This window comes from Heliangelus exortis, chromosome 11 (assembly GCF_036169615.1).
Source record: "Heliangelus exortis chromosome 11, bHelExo1.hap1, whole genome shotgun sequence".
NCBI classification, from domain to species: Eukaryota; Metazoa; Chordata; class Aves; order Apodiformes; family Trochilidae; genus Heliangelus; species Heliangelus exortis.
In genome coordinates, this window is record NC_092432.1 from 978,411 (window position 1) to 996,409 (window position 17,999).

Genomic DNA, 17,999 nt, shown 5'->3' on the forward strand with positions numbered 1-17,999 from the left:
TTCCTTGCTGTCTCCTGGAAATGAGACACCAATTCTTGGCTCTCTCTTTCAACTGCAGACTTCTCCCTGCAGATGTGTGCAAACTTCCAGCTCGGAGCCATTAGGCATCCAGGCATGGAGTGATGGCAACTGGAAATGTTTCTGGTTCCTGTAGAGAGAATTTCTCCTTTTCTCCCACTGGGATTGGTTTTATGCAATTCAGTCTGGGGTTGGGTTGGGGTTTAATTTTTATTTTTTTTCTGTTGCTGGTTGTTGTGTTGTGTTTTTTTTTTTTTTTAACATTAAGTAACAGCCATTTAAATTTTTTTTTACAGTCTAATATCTCTGTGAAGCAGTGGCAGACACAGAGCTCATTATTTATTGAGCTCTAACAGTGACTTTAAAAGAAATCTTTCATATCAGATTTGCAGGGCAGTAATCTCCTCAGCCTGCTTGACAGGGAGAAAAAACCCACAGTGCAGAAACTCCATCACTGCCTCCAAGTCTAGGTTAAAAGAAAGACATTTTTGGGGGAGAGGTTGGAGGGGAAAATCCTGGAGATGAAACAGAGCAGCAGGACCCTCACCTCTCCTGGTAGGGGGGGATTTTCTCTCCTCCCTCAGGTACAAAATGCTGAATTTCTTTCTGGGGGTTGGAGACCCCCAGACTGGGCATCACCAACAACCCATGGACACAAAGAATTCCCAGGGCTGCTGGGGAAGTGGGGAAGTCCAGGGGAAGGTGTTTGGCCCCAAGGATCCTTTCCCCATCCCCAGTTTTTTCCACCCACCCTGGAAAAACCTCGAGGTTTGCTCCACAAACACCTCCCCTGAGCTTCACCCCGAAGCTTCCTGCAACCCCTTGTGCACTGGGTTTTTTTTTATCTCTGGAATGAATACAAACATCCCTGGGAAGTTTTCATTAAGGTCCCGTTTACTGCAGGGCAGGGGGGGCTGTGGGGCTGGGACACTGCAAACGTGACCTTTTCATGTGGGCCAGAGGTATGCAGCCTCTAATCTCATTAGGCTTAGGGGCTTGAAGTTTAGAAGTTTAATTCAAACCCACGTTATTATGACTTCCCCTTTATGCTCCCCTTGCCACGATTAATCCCTGAAAATAAAAAGTCCAGCTCCACCCCCTCCCCTCCCTTCCTCCCCCCCTCAGTAAATTTGCAAGACACAAAAGAAGCAATAAACCATTTTCTGGAATAATTTAAAGGGGGTTTGGAGGGAGAGGCTGCTGGGGCAGAGCAGAGGTTGCTGCACCCTTTCAGCCCAGGCAGTTACATTTTAATCCCAAATCCCAGTAATGGGAGCAAAGAGCTCCCTGCTCCCCCCTCCCCAGCTGCTGCTGGGGGTGCAAACACCCCAGTCCTGGGCACCACAGAGGAACCTGAGCTTCCACCTACACCCCGTCTGGAGGGAAAAAATCCCAAAGCCCCATTAATATCCTGAGCTTTTTCTGTTCAGGAGGCACAACTGGGATGAGCAGGCTGCAGACACCACAGAAACATCAGGAGGAACTCCTGCAGCTGCTGAGCACCACACTCTGCTGCCTGGAAGCACCACTTCTGCAGCTCCATCCCCTATTATTTATTCAGGGCCAGCACCTTAAACACTCCCTGGAGGAGGCTGAAGGTGTGGGGCTCACAGGGCTCTTCTCCCTGCCAGCTGCCCACTGCTCTCAGGGATGCTGAAGTCACCCCAACTGGAAGAGACACTGAATAAATGAACCCCAGTGCTGCAGAGATGCTCTGTGTTCCCCCAGCTCCTCCTGGGAACCCCCCTGCAAACCTGGTTTCCCCACACACAGACCTTTTTTTTGGGGGGGGGGGAAGAGGAGGACCTGGAGGCCAAAGTAGGTTGAGGAGCCAGAGCAGCCAGTAAGAAAAGGTTTTATACACCCAAGCTCTCCTTGTGGTGACAGAGGAATGGCTTCCTCATCCAGAGGAAACCTGAGGGCAATACCTGATGGTATCCCTGGGTACCCCATCCCCTCCCTCCTGCATCCCTGGGTATCCCATCCCCTCCCTCCTGCATCCCTGGGTATCCCATCCCATCCCTCCTGCATCCCTGGGTATCCCAGCCCCTCCCTCCTGCATCCCTGGGTACCCCATCCCCTCCCTCCTGCATCCCTGGGTATCCCAGCCTCTCCCTCCTGTATCCCTGGGTATCCCAGCCCCTCCCTCCTGCATCCCTGGGTATCCCAGCCCCTCCCTCCTGCATCCCTGGGTACCCCAGCCCCTCCCTCCTGCATCCCTGGGTACCCCATCCCCTCCCTCCTGCATCCCTGGGTATCCCAGCCCCTCCCTCCTGCATCCCTGGGTACCCCATCCCCTCCCTCCTGCATCCCTGGGTATCCCAGCCCCTCCCTCCTGCATCCCTGGGTACCCCAGCCCCTACCTCCAAGCTCCCCAGCAGCCAGGCAGCCCTGGGGGGGGTTGTTTTCCCAGCAAGTTCATGGAGAAGTTCACGTTCTCCCTTTCCATCCCTCAGTTTTTGGGAGCTCTTCCACGTCAGGCAACATCTTCTGCTTTGATCACCAGAACTGCAGGGGGGGGGGGGGATGGCAACGGGAAACAAACTGAGCCAGGCTGGAAAGGGTTAAAAAGAAACACACAGGGAACAGGAGCCAAAAAGCAGATCCCAGCTACATGGAGCTGCCTTTCCCTCCAGATCCTGGGACACTGAACCCCAAAGGAGCCAGGGAACCCCCCCAAAGGCCAGGCTGGATGGGGCTTGGAGAAACCTGGGCACTGGGAGGGCTTTAAGGTCCCTCCAACCCAACCCATTCCCGGGTTCCATGATTCTGTGCCACCCCAGGAGGATTCTGTGCCACCCCAGGAGGATTCTGTGCCACCCCAGGAGGATTCTGTGCCACCCCAGGAGGATTCTGTGCCACCCCAGGAGGATCATCCCACGGGTGGGAGGTGGGAGATGGCACAGGGGCCCTACAGAGCCTCAGAGGAGTAGTTTGGGCTTGAAAACCCAAAACGTGGGAGGAACCAACTGAAGGTCTTGAGCTGACCCTCCCCAACTCATTTGGAGAGTTGGGCACCCCCTGGCCCAGACAAGGAAAAAGTTTGCAGCTCCCAATATTTTAACCCTAATCCCCGACAGCAAATCAGATTTGGGATGTAATTTGCATAGCATGTCTCATGATTTCATTTAATCTGCCCAATCCTCTTAGGGAGCAGAACAGCATAAGTTATCACAGACAAGGGGGCTGCTCAGGAGCTGCAAATCCCCCCCTCACCCCTCTCACCCCCCTCACCCACCAAACCCTGGAGTTAATCCCACTCCTGCCAGCCCAGCCTGGAGCCACCTCCCAGGGGAACTGCAGCTCCTGGAGTGGCTCCTTTCCCTCCAGGCTCCTTTTCCTCCCCCCAGATCTCATCAGGAACAGAACCATCCTCCTGGCTGACACCCCACAAGGACCCCCCCATCCCCCCTCCCAGGGACCCCACTCCGGGTGCTGCTGTTCCAGTTACTGGAGCAGCTCCCAAAGCCTTCAGGCTTCATCTTTAATTTGTCCTTATAATTACAGAGGGAATATATTCCTCACAGCCACCCCATTCCAAACCAATCTGCCCAGCAGACCCAGGGCCCATTTCCCAATTAACCCTTCCCCACCAGCCCTGCTCCCACCACCCCCTCAAAAAAAAAAAAAAAAAAAAACCCAAAAAAAAACCCCTCAACCAAATACTTTTTAAATGATTTGTTGTGATCGAATAACTCCCCCCAAATACCACAAAGTATTAAAATCCCTACTTCAATATCCTTTATCCTTTAAGGTTCTTTATAATTCAATAAACAGGATTTCAAATCCTCCCCAAACCGGGCTGGACTTGTTCTGTGCTGCTGTTCCAGGCCACTCTTCTAATGCATACTCTTATTAAGCTGTGCAAGCTTACAGCTCTTTAATCTTTTGGAACACATGTTGAGAAGAATAAAAGCAATTTTGTTTGGGAAACTGAAGGCCATGTTCAGCTGGAAATAAGCTTTTTTCTATAATCTCACCTCTTGCTTTACAGAGCTGGCGCCGGGGCTGTTACCCAGTAACCCCTGAAAGGCATCACCTCATTCCATTCATTTTCTGTCTTTTTTTTTTTTTCTTTTTTTTTTTAATCGTGGGAGGGGAGAATTAAGGAAAAAAAACCTAATTTTGGCTCTTTTTTTTTTTTTTTTTCCCCACAGCAGTAGAACGTTACAATTTCTGCCCTGAAAATAATCTCAGATCTGGGCTTCCTTGGGCTCAGAGCTAATCTGGATGTAATTCCCCTACCTCTGCCTCTGCCCTTGGCAACACACAAATACAGATTAGAGGGTTATATAAATGTAATTTTCTAATTAATCATTCCGGGGCCAGACGCTGCATTTTTCTGTGCACCAACAACTGCACAGAAAAGTTCAGTGGGGAGGATTTTATGTAACAGCAGAGATGGAAAAATCACCTGGCCCTTCACATCCCCAACCCCACCCCAAAAAAAAAAAAAAAAATGCTGCTGGAGCACCCCCACATCCCCCCCCTGCCAACCCATCCCCCCAAAGCTGGGCTGGCACCCCCTGAGTCACCTTGGGGGTTGGGGAGCAAAGCTCCATCCCACCCCAACCTCTTTGTGGCCCCCTGGGAGAAAGAGGATTTTTGTTTTCTTTTGAAATATCACATGGAAAAAAAAAAAACAAAAAACCCTAAAAATAATACATGCGTGGCCTCTTTAAAGAGAAACTGGAGTGTTCATTAGCTGGCCTATTTTTTCAGGTGTATTCTAATAGCACTAATTAACTCCAAGGTAGATTTTAGCACTTCAGCCTCCCTTTCTGCCTTCAAATGCCAAAACAAATCTTGCCATAATTACCAGCAATCCTTTTCATTACCGGCTGCCTAATTATCCTATTAATAGCACATCCTAAGAGACTATATTTGCTTGGCAGGCAAATATTTGTTTTTAAATTAGCAAACACAAAGACAAACTGCTCTGTTTGCTGAAGGATTTTGAAATGCAAAATGGTTTACGTTCCTGGAAAAAAAAAAAAAAATTAAAAATTTTTTTTAAAAAAAAAATTACCCCAAACACTTCATCCATTTGAAGCACCTGAATCTTTTCAGGCTGCTCAACAAGGGGGAGGACAACTGTGTCAGAGGAGGTGTCTGCAACACCTTTATCCCTGCCAGGCTCTGTTTGTGTCACCACTCAGGGATGCCCAGCAGCAGACAGGGGAAAACCAGACCCTGGCAGCCCTCCTGCAGGTCAGAAGTCAGTGTGCTGCAGGAAAAAAAGCAAAAGGTTATTTCCAGCTTCCTCCCTTTCTGAATTTAGAACCCAAACTGAAATTATTTTCCAACAGCACCCAGGGAGCAGGGTTAGCCAGGCCCTTCAGGGGCTCCTCAGCCACCCCTGTGGGGTGCACTGGGGATGCTCCTCACCTTCCCAGGGATGCTCCTCACCTTCCCAGGGATGCTCCTCATCCTGCCCAGGGATGCTCCTCACCTTGCCCAGGGATGCTCCTCACCTTCCCAGGGATGCTCCTCACCCTTCCCAGGGATGCTCCTCACCTTCCCAGGGATGCTCCTCATCCTGCCCAGGGATGCTCCTCACCTTGCCCAGGGATGCTCCTCACCTTGCCCAGGGATGCTCCTCACCTTCCCAGGGATGCTCCTCACCTTCCCAGGGATGCTCCTCACCTTTCCAAGGATGCTCCTCACTCTTCCCAGGGATGCTCCTCACTCTTCTCAGGGATGCTCCTCACACTTCCCAGGGATACTCCTCATCCTGCCCAGGGATGCTCCTCACTCACCATTCCCAGGGATGCTCCTCACACATCCCAGGGATGCTCCTCACCTTCCCAGGGATGCTCCTCACCTTCCCAGGGATGCTCCTCATCCTGCCCAGGGATGCTCCTCACTCACCATTCCCAGGGATGCTCCTCACACATCCCAGGGATGCTCCTCACCTTCCCAGGGATGCTCCTCACCTTCCCAGGGATGCTGTCACTCTGGGGGATGGATCACAGCAAGGGAATCAGCTGCCCCAGCCCACAAGGCCTCTCCACAGCACCACATTTGTCTGGCACAGATGGCTCCAGGGCTGGGAGGATGCTGATATGCTGGGAGGATCCTCTGGTGGCAGCAGGATGCAGTGGTGGCAGCAGGATGCAGTGGTGGCAGGAGGATGCTGTGGTGACAAGAAGATGCAGTGGTGGCAGGAAGATGCTGCTGTGGCTGGAGGATGCAGTAGTGACAGGAGGGTGCTGTGGTGCCAGGAGGATGCTGTGGTGGCAGAAAGATGCAGTGGTGACAGGAAGATGCTGTAGTGGCAGAAAGATGCAGTGGTGACAGGAAGATGCTGTAGTGGCAGGAGGATGCTGTGGTGCCAGGAGGGTGCTGTGGTGCCAGGAGGGTGCTGTGGTGCCAGGAGGGTGCTGTGGTGCCAGGAAGGCACATGGCTGTGTTTTACCTGTCCCTCTGGGCCCAGGGGATGGTGCCACAAAGTGTTGCTTCTCCCAAGGAGCAGGAGCTCCCTTTCCCTGGGCAGGGCTCTGGAGTTGATTTTCATCCTAGAGCTGATGGGTGACCGAGGACATCACAGGCAGGGTGCTGGGTGGCACTGGGTGCTTCTCAGGGCAGTGTGAACCCACCTCTGGGTGCTGAGATGGCTCCTGCAGGGTGCTGATGGCAGTGTCCGTGCAGGAAGCTCCAGCTCTGGGATTCAAACAGAACAGGGATCAAGAGATTTCTCTGCAGCAGAGGAACTTCCCCCACCTGCCTGAGCTCTGTGGCAGCAGCTGAATTATTGATGGCTCTGGAGGGGCTGTTTCCCTGGGGGCTGGAGGAGCAGCCACCTTCCCAGACACAACCACAGGCAGCTCTTGGCACAAACACTTATTTATTATTACCTTATTACCTATTATTTATTATTACCTTCTTTCTTTATTTATTTATTTACTCCCATTAAAAATAAAACCCCAAACTCCTTCCTCCCGGGGTTAGAAAAAGAGAACTACAACCTCATACAACACAACTTTTCCCCATGCCCTCCACCTCCCAACTCCTCTCTCTGCATCCCAGGACAGGAGGAGGATCTTCTACTACCCACCTCCTCCAAGCAAGGGCTGACTGTTGCTTTTTTTTTAACTCCAAGCTATGATTTTTCAACTGGAGCTTGTGAACAATTTTTCCCTGGAAAGGGTTGTAAGGCCCTGGCTCAACCCATCCCATCCCATCCCATCCCATCCCATCCCATCCCATCCCATCCCATCCCAGGGGTCTCCAGTCCCTGGAGCTGTGGTGCTGAGGGGTCAGTGGTGGCTTTGGCAGTGCTGGGTCAAGACTTGGACTGGCTGATCCCAAAGCTCTTTTCCACCCCAAATATTTCCATGATTTCTTGACCCCTTGGTCAAAGGGTCCTTCCCCAGCCCCTGCTCACCCCACAGCTGCCAAAACGGGGCAAGAAACTCCCACTTCAGGCTCTCTGCCCAGAGAAACCCCAGGCAGAACATCTCCCAGCCCAGCAGCAGGAGGACAAACCCAGCTCCCCCCCTCCATCCATCCTTCCCTCCCTCCATCCATCCATCCATCCATTCCTCCATCCCTCCATCCCTCCATCCCTCCATCCATCCATCCATCCATCCCTTCCTCCCTCCATCCATCCCTCCATCCATCCCTCCCTCCCTCCCTCCATCCATCCCTCCATCCATCCCTCCATCCATCCATCCATCCCTCCATCCATCCCTGGCTGCTGTTCCCTGGGAGCAGATGGGGAGCTGAGGGACGGGATCAGCTCTGCACAGGGGAACCCCCAACACCTGCACCACCATGTGGCAACCAGCCCCTGCTGCCCCCCTCCCCCCCAAAGCCAAACACCATCAATTATTCAGGAGTGAGGTATCTGTGGTGCAAAGGGTCCATCAGCCTCTTTGATTAAAAACCCAGCGAGTAATGAATATGCAAGAGGCAGCGCCGGCTGCTCCCAGGAACAGATTTGTCAAATTGGCCCTACTTCAGCCAGATAAACAAACAAACAGAAAAAAAAAAAAAAACCCAAAACCAACCTCGAGAGGTCTCGAAATTGAAAAACTTACCCTGGAAGCCACCCCAGCACCACGCTGGAAGCTGCAGAGGGAAATATTTTGCCTCTCGAATTCGGAGCGAGGGCGCCGGCACGGAGAGGAAACGTGATTTCAATTCACATGGTGACTCCACAGCCATTTAATTATTTTAATTAGGCTTAATTAGTGGTAAATTTACAATGATATGCTTGATACCTGGCATTAAATCTTCCATGCATAAATGTTTTGTTAAAATGAGAAAATAGGCGCGTGGCACCCTGCCAGCAATTAGTGCTGAATGCGCTAATGACAGATTCCTGCTCTGCACTGATTCCTGGTGACAGGCACAGCCCGGGGAGGGGGGGGGATGGAGGAGGATGATGCTTGTGTCTCACCGTGACCCTGTCGCTTGTGTGTCACCGTGACCCTGTCACTCGTGTGTCACCGTGACCCTGGCCCTGTCACCTCCAGCCCCACCACTGCCCTGGCCCTGGATTGGAGGCGAGGGCTCTGCTGCTCTGCACCCACCACCCAACCCCATCCTGCTGGAGAGAAGGGGGGGTCAGGATGCTGGGGTTGCAGCTCGCCCCTCCAGCAGGGTCTCCTGGGTTTCTGAAGCTTTTTTGTCCAGGGAAAGGCAGCTGGGGAGCCACCAGGATGCTCAGAGCCTCCAGGAGCACTGGGGACATTGATGCCCTGCACGGAACCCAGCACAAGCTACAAGCACCCAACCTTTCAGTTCCAAACCTGCTAAAAACCACAGGAAGATGAATTCCAGGATTTTCTACCTACAGTTAAGTGCACTGGGAGGATATTAACTCTCCCCCCAGCCCTATTGATCTTCCTGTCTCCCGCTACTACTGGAAACAATTAGAGGTCAATAAGCAACATGAGATGAAATTTACAGCTGCCAGATAAACCATTTGGAAATATTTCCTTGCCCTTTTACATCAGTGGCTCTGTCAATACTGCAATCAAAAGATTTTTTATGGAAAAAGAAAGGATCTGAGAAAAATACCTCTGCCCTGTCCCAGAGACTGGGAGCCCAGCATGAAAATACCCAGCCCTGTCTGAAACTGGGAGCCCAGCATGAAAATAAATACCCAGCCCTGGATGAGACTGGGAGCCCAGCATGAAAATCCCCAGCCCTGGGTGAGACTGGGAGCCCAGCATGTAAATAAATACCCAGCCCTGGATGAGACTGGGAGTCCAGCATGAAAATACCCAGCCCTGTCTGAAACTGGGAGCCCAGCATGAAAATACCCAGCCCTGTCCCAGAGACTGGGAGCCCAGCATAAAATACCCAGCTCTGGGTGAGACTGGGAGCCCAGCATGTAAATAAATACCCAGCCCTGGCTGCTGGCAGCACAAACCCAGCCTACAAATAGCAGTGGGGTTTGGTTGGAGCAGCACCATCCCTCCCAGAGCTGCACTAATGCATTTACCCTCTTGCTGACCCTGGGAGAAGAAATCAGAAATTTCCCTCCTGCAGCAGGCAAGGAGGACACCAGGGCATGGAAAAGCTGTGGGTGCAGAGCCCTGCAGGGACACAACCTGGGTGCAGGTACCACCCTGAGGGTGGGTGCACCTTGCTGGATGCAGGTGCTGGGTGGTCCTGCAGCTGGGAAGGTGGCACCTTGTGGGGGTGACAGAATAAACACAGCAACCCTGGCAAAATCCCGGTTTTTACAGTCCCAGTTTTCACAGGGCCAGCCCAGGGAGCAGGGACCCCCTGCCCCATCCCCCCCAGGGTGCCAGGGAGCAATCAGAGTTTGCTGGAGGCCAGGGATGCTCTGTTCTGACATAAAATCAAAGCCACCACATCCGAGCCCAGCTGAGAGATTTACTGCAGAGGCAATTCACCACAGTGCCATCAAACAAGGGTGTGCACAGCTCCCCCCTGCTCCCCATCCCTCCTGGCACCTTTAGCATCACTCTGGGATGGATGGATGGGTGGGCTGGAGCCTTCTCCAGGTATTGATCTTCCTCTCTTCCCTGCTTCTTAACATCTCCTCCTCCTCCTCCCCCAGCTCAGCTGCCACCACATTCCCACCCCTGCTTCCCACTCCCCGATGGGGAGAGCCAGGATGGTCCCAGCCAGGCTGCTCCTGGGGGAGCTCCCACCAGGAATCCTGATGGGGAATTCTCCTGTGGCCCCACCAAATGGACTCCCTGGGTCCTGCCTGTGCCAGCCAGGGGGTGTCCCAGCCCCTCTGGAAAGCTGGGGGTTAACAGCATCCCTTCCAAAAATGGCTTTTTGCTTAAAAACCAAGATTATTTACAGCTCCTCCCTCCTCAGGGGTCAATTTACAGCCACCCCATTAAGCACAGAGAAAAGCCTTGAGCCAGGCTGGGGTATCCCCAGGGAGGAGGTGGGGGGAGACCTAAACCCCTGTGAATGCAAATCCAGCCCTGGTGCTGGAGCTGGGGTGCAAAGCAGAACACCCCTGAGCAGCCCCATCCTCCAGAGCCACGTGTGGCTGAGCTGCCCCCAGTCACTGCCCTGACACAGAAACCTTTTACCCAGCAGACCCCCATCAGCTGAAAGCAAAAGGCCCAGAAAAACAAACAAAAAAACCCCCCCCAGCATCCCACCCCCCCTTGTCCTCTCCACTCTCACTGCACTTTTACTGCCCAGCAGTTTAAAAAAAAAAAAAAAAGTTTCCTCCCTTGAAATCAAAAGGGTTTGGATGGGGAAAGAGGAGCTGGGATGCTCCCAAGTTTCTCCTTGCTGCCAGCAATAACTGAGGAGCAGAGGAGATAAACTGGCAATTTCTTTAGTTGTGACCCCAATGAGGAACCCCCAGCAGCCCAGCCCATGCTCTGCTGCAGGGACCAAGCCAGCTCCTTGCCCATGCAGCCTTGATTAACTGCAGTAATTAGGGGAGCAGGGGAAAGTCAGGGGCAAGAACCACAATCAATCTCCTCGTGCAAAGAAGAAAACAGTTCTAGAATTGATTTTTGAGTGGCTGGGGAGCAGCCTGTGGAGCCAAGGGCCCAGCTCCCTGAAACCAGGGGCACATCTCCCCCACCAGGAGCTCTTCCCTTCCACTCACCAGACAGATTTGTCCTTCCCAGGGCCAGCAGAGCAGATCCTGTCCCACATTATGGGGCTTTCTCCAGCTCCATCACCACCCAAGCACTGCCTGGTGACTTCAGGCTCGTTCATTTTCCACTCCTCTTGCTCTGGGCTTTGATGATTCCCTGGAAATCAGAAGGATCCTGCTCCAGGTTGTGCAGACAAGACCTCCTTGTCTCCTTTACCTCCTGGAGGTAAAAGAAGGATTCACACAGGATCCCCAGGCTGGGATCCACGAGCTGGGACCCAGCTGGTGCCTCTCCCCTGGGACTCATCCCCAGCACTGACCCAAGTTACTACCTCAGAATAATTCCCAGGTCCCTGAGCCCCAGGGGTGGCTGTGGGGTTTGGACAGTCCCTGAGTCACAGCTGGGCTGAGTTTCATCCCTACCTGACACACAAACCTTGGTGGTTTTCCAGGAGGTGGGCAAAAAGACAGAAGATTTTAAAAGGAGGAAGAAGAAGTTTCTTCTTAGCTCTCCTTAACATTGCCCTGAACATCTTAGAGCAGAAATCACTCCAGAGATCATTTAGCCATGCTTAGCTGATAATTTAAGCTTATAATTAAAAAATGATTTATTGACAGAAGCTTTAGTGGAAGAAGATGTTAGAGGCTCATGTTAAATCTGTAAAAGTCCTCGTTCACGTCCTTTAGGCTCGAGGATTATTTATAACAAACCCTTACAGCCAGAGAGCTGGAGTCAGAATAAAATCTCTGCCTGCTCCATTTCCCCCCAGGGGGATAAATCCTTCCCAGCTCGGGCTCAGAGGGGCAGGACCTGAGGAGCTGCTGCAGTTTCCATCACACGTCCCCTTCCTTCATCACTTTGCCAGGACTTCCTCTGCTCGTCTCAGCAGCCAAACCCAAGCTAAGGGCAGCAATAAGATCTGCCAATTTTTTAGCTCCCAGAGGCTGGGAAAGGATTTGATTTATTATTTGTCACCTCCAAAACCCAAAGCTGGTGGAGGAAGCCGGAGACCCTCCTGCCCATGGCAGAGAACTCTTCCCACCACCCTCCTCCTTCCAAAGCATCACAACAAAACGAAGGCAGAGCACAGACTGCAGAGAGCAAAACATCCCCAGCAGCAGCAAAGTTCCTCCTTTTTCCTTTTTTTTCCTGGTTATCTTAGGTCAGAGTCTTTCCTGGAGTGCTCTACACACACTCTGCCCCCAGCAGAGGTGGAGGCAGGAGGGGGGGTGGCAGTGATGCCTCTGCTGAGCAGCTCCGGGTTATTTTACTCCACGTTTACTCAGCACAATGCCCACAAATCCACCTGATGGGAGAAGGTAAATATTTCCCTGCCGTTCTCTTCTCCCGGGGGAATGCTTGCCCATCACTCAGCTATGCTGGAAATGAATCACCTTTCAAATATTTGCTTTGTCTTACCTTCCTGTGTAATCACCACCTCCACTCCCCCACCAGGTTTATTTTTCTGAGCAGTTAAACAGTTGGCTCCAAACCCACCCGGGCAGCCAAGCCTGGAAGTGAAGGAGAAAAAGAGGGGGGTGAGGCAGAACCTGGCTGACAGCTTCCATCACACCCTTGCTCCCCATCCCTGACCCCCCCCCGTGCCCCCAGCCCTGGAGCTGAGGCCATTCCCAAACCTGCCCAGCCCAAACCCCCATCCAGGGACCACCCCCAGCACCAGGAAGCCTCCTGGTTGGGGAAGCTGTCACCTAAAGCAGAGAATTATAGAGCTTTAATTAGTATTTAATTTAGATCTGGAGCAGATAACTATTGTATGTTTACTAAATATCAATTAGTTATTTAAGATCCATTTGTCTCAGCTCACAACAAGGCCACAGATGCCTATCAGGCCTCCCCTAAACCTTCACAAATAAAGTGCTTTTAGCCAACCAGCAGCCTAATAGCTGTTCCACCAGATGAAATTAAAAAGATGAGCTGGAGCCAGGGGGTGATTTTGGGGGCTGGATGAGGGAGCCCTGCAGAGGAGGGGCTGGGAAATGCCCTCCCTGCACCTCCCTCAGCATCCCCAGCCCAGGGGTGTCCTGAGCATCCTCCTGAGCATCCTCTGAGCATCCTCTGAGCATCATCCTGAGCATCCTCTGAGCAGGGAGCACTTGTAGGGCCCCTGTGCTGGAGGCAGCCAAGTGTGAGGCACGATATGAAACTGATGCTGGATCAGCAGTGTGGGGACAGGGAACTGTCACAAACAATGACTTCCTTTATCCCTTTGCTTTGTGTTCCCCTGGCATGAAGGTCAGGAGGAAAAGTAGATTTATTAAAGCACAAACAAACTGCATAAATGCTTATGGTAATTCCACTTCCGTTAAAAATACCCGGGTTATTTTTAAAGCTACTTTAAATTATCTCCTTTCTAATGAAAACTCACATGTAATCTGTTAGTGAGGGATGTCTGTTGAACCATGAATTATTCAAAGAAGTCTCTGTTCTGTTATCTGGAGTCTCTGGAGATTATTCCCACCATTGTCCGTTGTGATGGGTCATTATGCACTCTGTGAATTTAATCTTTTAGGCTATCCAGCAGCACAGAAAAAATGTATGAATAACAATTTTCCTGTAATAACCTTCAACTAACCTTTCAACCAGAGTGAGTAATTCCAATCCTATTTTCACATCAATAGAAGAGTCAAAGCTAGGCAATTATCTCTTATCTGTTCCATAACCCTCCCCCTTTAATTTTTAAAAAGGATGTTAGAGTACTTACTGGAGGCAAGAAGAAGAAAGGAGCCTGGGATAAAGTATGGGCAAATTTTGATGAACAGTGATAGGGGTGCGGTTCAGATAATTATTAATTTCTCCCTCCCCCCCTCCCTTTCTGCTGCATTCCTCCGTTCCCAGTGCACACCAGTTGCCTCACCCACGTCCTCACTGGGGCAGGGGGAGGAACCCCCCACCCACCCCAACACTCCCTGCTTTTTGCCCTCCAGCTGCCTGGGATTGTGTCATCCAGTGGGTGCAGCTCCCCATCCCCCTGGCACAGGGACAGGGGGGCTCTGACCTCCTTATTCAGCCTCATCCGACTCTCAGGGTGCCCTTTGGGGGGGTCACAGAGCCAGGACCCCCTCCCCAGCATCCCCAAACCCCAACCTGGGGGCTGCAAGGCAGAGGGGAATGGGACACAGGCCCCATAAGGGGTGGCACCCGTGGGTTCTGGACACCCATGGGACCAGCCCCGTGCCAGCACGGGACAAGGGGACAAGGGGCACCCGACAGTGGTGGCATCTGCAGGAGGGTCCTGGGGGTCCTGATGGGACTTTGGAGGGGGGGTTGAGGCAGAGGGGAGAGGAGCTGTTTGGTTTGCAGCCCCAGCTGCGTTTGAAGGTCAGAGGTTTGCCAGGAGAAAGCCAAGAATGAGTAAGCTGCTTGCCAGGCTCCAGCCCTCCTCTGGGAATCTCTATCAGCTAAACTCTGGGAAAAAACACAACAAAAACCTCTCCGAAGCTGAGGAAGGGATGTTTCATCATCCTGTCGTCGAGGGAAGCTCAGCTGGAGGAGGGGAATGGCACCTCCCTGCTCCTAAAGGCTCTGGGTTTGGGGAAGGCAGAGGAGAAGAGGGGAGGATTGGCTCCCCTGCTCCTGATTTTTCTCACCTGGTGGGCTCTGGGGAATGGGATAACCCCCAGGGCTGCCTGGCAGCATCCCAGGAACACGGGGGAGGGGGGGGGATCAGGGATGTCTCCTCACCGCCTCTTTGATCCCCTTCCCCAGCCTGGCTCGTGGGGGTCTGGGGGACAAAACGCTGCCAGGGGTGCCAAGGGAGCAGCCCCAGGGCAATCACCTCCAGCCCCCCCAGGGAGCATCCCCAGGGCAGCCACCTCCAGCCCCCCAGGACAGCCACCTCCAGCCCCCCAGGGCAATCACCTCCAGCCCCCCAGGGAGCATCCCCAGGGCAATCACCTCCAGCCCCCCAGGACAGCCACCTCCAGCCCCCCAAGGGAGCATCCCCAGGGCAATCACCTCCAGCCCCCCAAGGGGAGCAGCCCCAGGGCAGCCACCTCCAGCCCCCCAAGGGAACATCCCCAGAGCAGCCCCCTCCAGCCCCTTCCCCCAGGGGAACTCTGCAAGATGGATCATTATGCACATGCAGACACAAATATATAGATAATATCTACATAAAATATAAGCAGGAGTGTCCCCAGCAGTGTCCTGGTGGAGCCGGTGCACGGCCAGGCCCCAGCTGTCGTTGCTGGGAACACACCAGCATCCATCAATGCCCAGTCCCCCCCCTGCCTTCCCCCCCTTTCCCCAGTAAGTGCATAAAATTGCCCTATTTGCACTTGCTATTTTCTTCAGGAACAGAAATATCGCCGGAGGAATCTCGGCCGCCTCGGCAGCGCCGAGCTGCAGCGGGATGGCATTTGAAAGTCTAATGATGGCCACATTCCCCCTAATCAGAGCGGTAATTTCATGGGCAAAACACCCCATTGTTTCGCAGAGAATGGCAACCGGGGAACAAGAACGCCGCGCTAAGCACTAATTGTACCAGTGCCCGGGCATTTAAGAGAGCAGGGACTTCTCAGAGCCTCGCAGAGCCCAGGCTTTGGGGACAGTTGTCTTTAAGAGCTCTGGAAGTGGATGAGAAGGCTGATCTGCTGCCAGCTGGCAGCCTGCGGGGCTCCGGATAAATGCAGCCCATTGTTCAGGGCTGTTCCAGCAGCACCAGAGAGCACCGAGGAGAGCGAAAAGGAAAAAAAAAAAAAAAAAAAAAATAGGCACAGATGATAGAAAATATAAAATCAACAAATCAGCTGTTAGCACAGAGCTGATGGCAGCAACGGGGATGCTCCAGGCACGGGGATGGCACTGGCTCTGGGATGGCCAAGGTGCCACCCGGGGGGATGCTGGGGAGCACCAGCATCCTATAAATAATCAGGGTAGCAAAGCAATGCCTGGCCTGGCACTCACTGGGGGAGACAAACTCAGACCTTGTTTTGGGGGAAACTCCTTCCAGAGGAGCTGCCCCAGTACCTGTGCAAACCACCCCATACAACCATCCCCTAACCCTGGAGCATCCCATGGCTGGGCCATGCCCTGGCTCCTGCCTACAGCAGGTAGCAGCAGAGCTGACTTTTTTCCCTCTGTTTCTTCCCTAAAAGCTCACACTGCTCTAAGCTGAGCAGGGGCTGGGCAGCTGATGCTCCAGTGCAGCACCCGACACGTTCACCCACCCCATAACATCCATCTGCTCCTCTGAAAGGTTTGAGATGTGCTGGCTGAGGCTTCATAAATTCCTTTTTAGTCACCCAGGCTTAGATCCCTGTGCCACAGCTCAAAAAATAGCTGTGGGCTGAGAACCAGCTGCTAGAAAGCAATTCAGAAGACCCAGAAAGCAAACAGAGCAGGGTTAACACCGAGAAGCAGCCCAGGTCAGAGCTCTGCTGGGCTCTGCTCATAAAGGACACACAATTTCCTAAAAAGGGGGTGGGAACAGCAACAGTTCCTCTTTGGGATCACCACTGCCCACCTGCCCCATGGCCGAGGCAAAGAGCCCTCTGCAGAGGGGGGCAGAGAGGTGCCCAACCCCAAACCCCTTGTTCCTGGTGCCACTTTCCCCTGGTTTCCATCAGCAGAGGCAGAGTCAGAACCTTCCCTTCCCCAATTCCACCCACCCCAAAATGCCCAGAACGCTTCATTCCCCGAACACTTCACCCCCTAAACACTTCATCACCAAGACATTTCATCACCAAATCACTCCACATCACCCCACATCACTTCTTCACTCCCAGACCAGCAGCAGAGCCCAGGAGGTGATTTCCCAGCACAGCTCCTCACCCACCCATCCCGGCGGCGGCGGCCGGGGCAGAGCAAACACTAATGAGGCAGTGAAGACAAACATTTTGTCAGTGCTGGCAAAGGTGAGCTTTTATTAAAGCAAAAAAAAAAAAAAAAGAGAAAAAAAAGAGGGGAAAAAAAAATAAAAATTAATTGGGCCAGCTTCCAAAGGAGGGCTGGCTGGTGAGAGGAGCAGCAGGGAGGCAGGGGTACTCACCCACTGAACGGGAGCCATCTGAAGCTGACTGCAAGCAGGTAATTTTAGAGACAGTGATTTAGAGCAAAGCACAGAGAGGATTTGGGAAACCATGGCACCGGGTCCCCACGGTGCTCATTAAGGTTGTACAGATTGCATTTCCCATCTCCCCGCTAGCCCTCCAAAGTGCCTGTTATTAATTCATAAAAACATTGCAAGAGTGATTGAATCCAATGATTACTGGAGCAGGCAAACACAAGAGATGGTAAAATATTCTGTCTCTCTCTCTCTCTATCAAGGCTCTCCGAGCACACACACACACACACACAAAAAAAAAAAAAAAAAAAAAAAAAAAAAGATGGGAAGGAAAAAAAAAAAAAAAAAAGAAAAGTGTTGTGAAATATTAATCAGAGCTGTTTGCCCCTGGGCAGAGAGCAGGGAAGGAACGGTGCAATCAATGGAGCGGGAGCTTTCCTGGTGACATCTATTTGAGAAGCTGATTACTGTGGGTAAACACGACTAAATATTCTGGATCTTTGGATTTCACCTCTGGTGTCAGCACCACAATCCGATTCCCTTATCACCCCTCCACAGGCAGAGCCCCGGGGGAAGCAGCTGGCAGCGGGGGGAGAGGGGGCCGGGGTCGGGCAGGGATTGCTCCAGTTGGGGGATAAACAGCAGCTTGGGGGATGATCGCCTGAGAGAGGGTGCAGGAGCCCAGAGGATTTATTGCTACGATCCCTGCAAGTGTAACTAATGGATTGAAGGCACGGAGGGAGCACAAACAATTAACAGAAAATCACCCGAGCAGCAGCCCCCCCGCCGGATGGGTGAGCGGCGACCCGGAGCACAGCCTCCTGATGCACCTCTCCCCAGGATGCTGTAATTAGCCATGGAGCCTCACCTAATTCTTTCAAATATAACTTAATTGAACAGAA

At 52.5% G+C, this 17,999-nt stretch overlaps 1 long non-coding RNA gene across 1 annotated transcript; it reads right to left on the reverse strand.

Annotated features, from left to right (window-relative positions):
• Positions 1-6,520: 6,520 nt before the first annotated feature.
• LOC139800646 (uncharacterized) lies at positions 6,521-12,578 on the reverse strand. Its single transcript, XR_011727859.1, has 3 exons — positions 12,495-12,578; positions 11,084-11,231; positions 6,521-6,681 (listed from the first exon to the last, which is right to left on the reverse strand). It is a non-coding gene; the product is annotated as an uncharacterized lncRNA (long non-coding RNA).
• Between the last annotated feature and the right edge of the window lie 5,421 nt (positions 12,579-17,999).